Here is a 6,431-nt window from a genome sequence, read left to right on the forward strand (position 1 = left end):
CCTCTTTCTAGTTCTCGCAACATCCACCTTCATCTGCTCTCACATACGTCTCTTTTAGCATCAAAGATTCAATTCAAGTAAGACTTTTTACCTTTTGGTGCTTGGGGGTTAGAGAAGTAGAGAATATTTGAAGAATGTGAGATTTATAATCGGTTAACCGGCTTAACCGAACCATTTAACCGTGTACCGTTATTACCGATAATTTCGGTTAAAATTCTTATCGGTTCAGTATCGGTTAAGAAACCGTTTAGCCAAAAATTATCGGTTAATAACCGATAAGAGCAAAACCAGACCGTTTTGACCAATACTCACCCCTACATTCACCATCCACGGGATACACGATAAATATATGGTATCTCTTGAATAATGACGACTCCAAATCAGGAACCCGGCAACGCTATAATCTCTCCAGAATCCCAAATTTCCAACCAAGTTACCATTTTTAGCTTCAACGGCTCAACTTATAAATACACCCTTGTACGAAGTATGAAGGTATGCAATATATTTCTTCTCAAGGCTGAAAGTGGAAAAGGGAAACTTTATCATCGGAGGAGAAACCGCCGGAACACCACCCTGCGAGCTCTCTTAACCATTGATTGTATTGCAGAAGCAGAGATGAACGCGAAGGACAACCATAGAGAAGCCCTCGTGTCCACCGTGTCAGAAACCGTCACCAACAGGTTGTAAAAAAAATTGAAGAAGAGGAGAACTCCACCTTACTCGGTTGTCTCTGTCTGTATCTAGGTATGTTTTTCTTTTTTCTAATCAATGTCATCTCATCATTGTAGAGGCTGATCCTCTATGAATCTATGATCCTACAGGTTGATCGGTCACGAAAGTATTATTCTTTTCTTTTCTTTTTTTATATAAAATTAATTTTTAGTTTTAATTAATATCATTAAACATTAAATAGTGCCTAACAAAAGTTTTAATTTATTCAAGTTTTTAATATCATCAAATTTGGAAGAAATTTTTTTTTTAATATGTATCCAATTGTAGAAGATCCTAATTTTAGAATCTACTATTTTAAAAATAGTGGATTCTTAAATTATGCAATTTTAGTTGTTTTTAAGCATCAAAACGTTTGGAAAATGTCATATATTAAAAATGTGGTATGTTACAGTTGATAATTAAGTATATTTTCATTAGATTCTTGCTCTTTATGTTTTAAAAAAGCTTTGAACAAAAAATTGTCTTTTGATTTTAGGAAAAAATACACTTTACCTCCTCTGAAATATCCATGGATTTGCAATTTTACCCCCAATGTTTAAAAAGTTGCACTTTACCCCCACAAAGTATCTCACATCGGCAAAAAAAAACCAATGTTTACACTTTACCCCCTGAAATAATTTATGTTTACACTTAACTCCCCTGATTTTACACTTTATCCCCCGAAATCTAGATACTTTGTGGGGATAAAGTGTAAACATAAATTATTTCAGGGGGGTAAAGTATAAACATTGTGGGCTTTGTGTTAAGGTTTGAAACTTTGGAGGGAGGGTTTTATGTCACTTTTTAAACATTGAGGGTAAAATTGCAAATCCAAGGATATTTCAGGAGGTAAAATATATTTTTGTCTTGATTTTATGAAGAATAAGTATATCTACAAAAGTGAAGATGAAGTATTTTGAGAGGATATTCTTTGTTTATTTTAGAATATTTTTTGTTTTAATGCATGTGAGGTCATAGTGAGAATAAATTAGGTGTTTATGCTTTTTTTTTTTTTTTTTTTTTGTTATGGTACTGGTGTTACACGCTGATTTGTCATGCTCTTATTGGAAGACACAAATGTCTTGATTTATGCCAAAATCTTATAGAAATTATTCTCTAAAAAAAATAAATTTTATAATTTCTCTTTATAAAACCCAAAACTCAACTCACTTCTCCTTGTCATTTGACTCATTTTGCTTTCATCCCAGCATAGTAACAGTAGTAGCATTCCTATGGCTAGACTGGCGTCTATTTTGCGTTTGCTATTCTTCTTCATTTCAAGTATTATCACTCCTTCTACTTTTCCTTAATTTCCTTATATATGTGGAAAATATTTTATCTTCACTTTTGTAGAGATATTTATTCTTCATAAAATCAAAATACAATTTTTGGAAAAAATATATTTTACCCCCATGAACTATCCACCAATTTGCACTTTGACCTCCAATATTTAAAAAGTAATACTTAACCCCCCAAACTTCTAAATTGTTGCAATTCGACCATTCTAACTTCTTTTTTTCTTCCCACAATTAGGGGTGGGCACGGGGCGGGGCGGGGCGGGGATTGGCATTTTTCTCACCCGCCCCGCACACTGCGGGTTCTGAAAATCTCCACCCGCCACCCGAGGACAATGCACAATATCCGCGCGGGGCGGGGTAGAACGGGGCGGGGTAGATCGGGGCGGGTTGTGCGGGTTTTGCGGGTTGTGCGGGTTTCTTTCTTCTCCTCCATTTTCGTCTCTGTTTCTTTCTTCTCCATTCTCCTTTGTTTCTTTCTTCTCACAACCCAACAATAGAAGTTACAGAGCCCCAAAAAAAACCTATAAACAATGGAAAAAATAAAATTATTTGTTTGAACAAACACACAACCCAACATCAGATCTGTTTCGATCCATTTATGAAACTGGTCTAGAGAGGAAAAAAAAAACCTGGATCGTGGTTTGTAGAAGAGGAAGCGGCGCTGCAGCTCGTGGTCTCTGAAGATGTGGAGTGGCGACGCAGACGAGAGACTGAGAGAGAGCAGACCATACAGACCACTAGACCAGAGAGAGAGAGAGAGAGAGCAAGAGAGTCGGAGAGAGGGAGAGAGGCGGAAGAAAATGAGACAAAGTCACAGAGAGAGGAAGAGAGGCGGCTGAAAATAAGAAACTTATGAACTTAGGGTTAGGGTTTTTTGTTTTTATAGTCATCTCACCGGGTCCCGAAGCGAATTACCGGCGGGAAATAAGTCGCAACCACGCCCGCCCGCCGCAGGTTAGGTAAATTACAGCTCCCGCCAAAATCGCTCTAAAAAACCATGTGAAGGCAGGTGGTGATTCGGTAGGATGCAGCGGGTTGGGCGGGTTTTTGCCCACCCCTACCCACAATGCCCCCATCCCAAGTTAAAAAAAAATAAAATAAAATTAAGGGGTGTCCGGTCTGGAGTGGCCCTAGGCCCAACTGGAATGGCCAGCCACATTTTAATTTTATTTTTTTTTAAAAAAAAAATTAATTTTATTTAATTTTATTGTTATTATTTTTTTATTATTTTTTTAAAAAAACTTGGGATGGGGGCATTATATTCTCCACCTCTATCTTAGTTTTAATTTCTACAATTAAAGGGGGTGATGTGACGCTTCTGGAAGTCATGGGGTTTTCCATGGATTGTTTGAAAGTAAATTTTATGGGTTTTTCCGTGATGCTTGAGAAAAGTATTTTGGGTCAATTTCGAGAATTTTTGGGTTTTGATGCTTTGATGTAGTATTTGTTAAGCGTTTTGATGCTTAAAAATAACATAAATTATGTAATTTTAGAATCTATCAAACGTTTCGATGCCTAAAATGACTAAACTTGTGTAATTTGATAATCTACTATTTCTTAAATTAGGATCATCAACAATTTTAGAGAAATAGTAGATTCTCAAATTACGCAATTTTAGTCGTTTTTAAGCATAAAACGTTTGGAAAATGCCAACTATTAAAAATGTAGGATGAGGATGCCTACAAATTTTATTTATTTATTTTAATTTTTTTTTTTTTTAACTGTAGATTCTCAAATTACATAGTTTAGGCTATTTGTAGGTATCAAAATGCTTGAAAAATACTAGGTAACCAAAAAGAATATCCTCTCAAAATACTTCATATTCACTTTTGTAGATATGCTTTTTCTTCATAAAATCAAAAACCATTTATTTATTCAAAGCTTTTTTACAATATAAAGAGCAAGAACCTAATGAAAATATACTTAATTATCAATTATAAGATACCGAATTTTTAATAGAAAATCATAATGGAGGGGTGTGAAATTCTTAAAATGCCCTTATTTTTATTAAAAAATGATTTTTTATTAAAAAAAACTCTTGACCCGTGGGTTCATCGGTGTTCTATCCGCTCCTTATACTTTCACGAATTAGAGCAACACTTCATTCTAACAGTTTGAAAGACCTCGGTGGGTCACCAAGGTGACCCACGAAGGGTCACAACTTTTGACCCGCTGTGGGTCACCAAGTGACCCATTGGAGGGTCACAAGTGTGGGTCTTTTTTTTTTTTTTTTTAATATAATAATTATAATAATAAATTTTTATTTATAAATAATGGTAAATTTCAAAATTTTAAAAATTTTAGAGGTATAAAGGTCTTTTACTCATTCTACCATTTGATTTAACTCCAATATCTAACAGTAGGGGGTATTTGGAACGAAATGAAAGTTTGATACATCAAAATGAGAGACTTTGAAGATTGGGAGAGTGTTTGCAAAAGACGTGTAAGTTCAGGGGGGATAAGTGAAGTTTTCCCTAATTTTTTATTTATAAATAAGGGTAAATTTGGAATTTTGAAAAAATTTAGGGGTATAAAGGTCTTTTACTCATTTGACTATTTGATTTAATTGCAAAATCTGAATGGAAGGGAAAGTGAAAGGAAATCAAAATTGGATACATCAAAGTGAGAGTTTTTGAACAATGGGAAGTGTCTGCAAAAAGGTCGAAAGTTTGGGAGGTATAAGTGAAGTTTCCCTTTTTTTTTTTAATATATGTCCGACGAAGGCTACCAAATTTTGGCAGCCGCATAGCAGCACTCATGCTTTTTCTTCAGAAAATCAAAAACCGTTTCTTTGTTCAAAGCTTTTTTACAACATAAAGAGCAAGAACCTAATAAAAATATACTTAATTCTCAACTGTAAGACACCACATTTTTAATAGATGACATTTTCTAAATGTTTCGATACTTAAAAACGACTAAAATTGCGTAATTTGAGATTCTACTATTTCTCAAATAATATATTTACAAATTAGGATCCTCAAAGCGGTGCGTCGCCAACCCTGGTGTTGACAATGCTACACTTGTGTCAAACATGGAATACTCATGCGCTATGGTGAACTGTGAGGATTTGCCAATCCATTGCCCATGCTTATGCGAGAACCTCATAAAACAAGCGTCATTTATAATGAACATGTATTATCCAGCCAAGGGAAGGAATTGTTGGAACTATAATTTCCGGGGCTTCGGTCTCATTGTCATTACATATTCAAGTAAGACGGAAAAATTTATCTTTTATTATTTTTATTATGTGATGTATATGCGCTAACTACTGAGAGATCATTGCTTCGCAGGTAGTGCTGACTGCATGTATGGATGATGGTCAAAACTTTAATGAATGCGTGTTAAAGATGAAGCTTATGGTGCGAGCTTGCTTTTGTCTGCAACCTTATCAGCTGAAATTTAATTTTTCCTGAAACATTTTCTATTATGAGTTGAGAGATAATTAAACATACACTTTGGTCTCCACTTCTATCTTAGTTTTAATTTCTCTAATTAAAGGGGTGATGTGATGCTTGTGGAAGCATGGGTTTTTCCATGGATTGTTTGAAAGTAAATTTTATGGGTTTTTCCGTGATGCTTGTGAAAAGTATTTTGGGTCAATTGTATTTGTTGATTTTCGATATTCCCACTCGATGATTAGGTCAATTTCGAGAATTTTTGGGTTTTGATGCTTTGATTTAGTATTTGTCAAGTGTTGTGATGCTTAAAAATAGTATAAATTACGTAAATTGAGAATCTACCAAACGTTTCGATGCCTAAAACGACTAAAATTGCGTAATTTGAGAATTTACTATTTCTCAAATAATATATTCTCAAATTAGGATCCTCAACAATTTTAAAGAAATAGTAGATTATCAAATTACGCAATTTTAATCGTTTTTTTAAGCATAAAACATTTGGAAAATGCCATCTATTAAAAATGTAGTGTTGTTACTGTGTACAACAATGATGAATAATATGGAACCGAAAAGAGAGAGATCAAGAGAGAGTTGAGACACAGATTTACGTGGTTCGACAATGTGCCTACGTCCACAGGAGAAAGTGCGCAAATATTTTACTATTTAATGATTTAGGGTTACAACATAACATATTTATAAGAACTTGTTCCAACATATAGGATGAGGATCCCTACAATATATATATATATATATATATATATATATATATATATATATATATATATATATATATATATATTTTCAATCGCTTTGATCCCTACTACATCCTACTCGGTGTAGTCTTTTTCAAGCGTTTTGATGTATAAAAATAGCATAAATTACGTAATTTGAGAATCTACCAAACGTATTTTGCGATTATATTATTTTTTGGCTACCTCGATAACATGTCACATTTTTAATATGCAGTATTTTTCAAGCGTTTTGATGCTTAAAAATAGCATAAATTACTTAATTTGATAATCTA

The sequence above is a fragment of the Corylus avellana genome, chromosome ca6 (assembly GCF_901000735.1).
Source record: "Corylus avellana chromosome ca6, CavTom2PMs-1.0".
Classification (NCBI taxonomy): domain Eukaryota; kingdom Viridiplantae; phylum Streptophyta; class Magnoliopsida; order Fagales; family Betulaceae; genus Corylus; species Corylus avellana.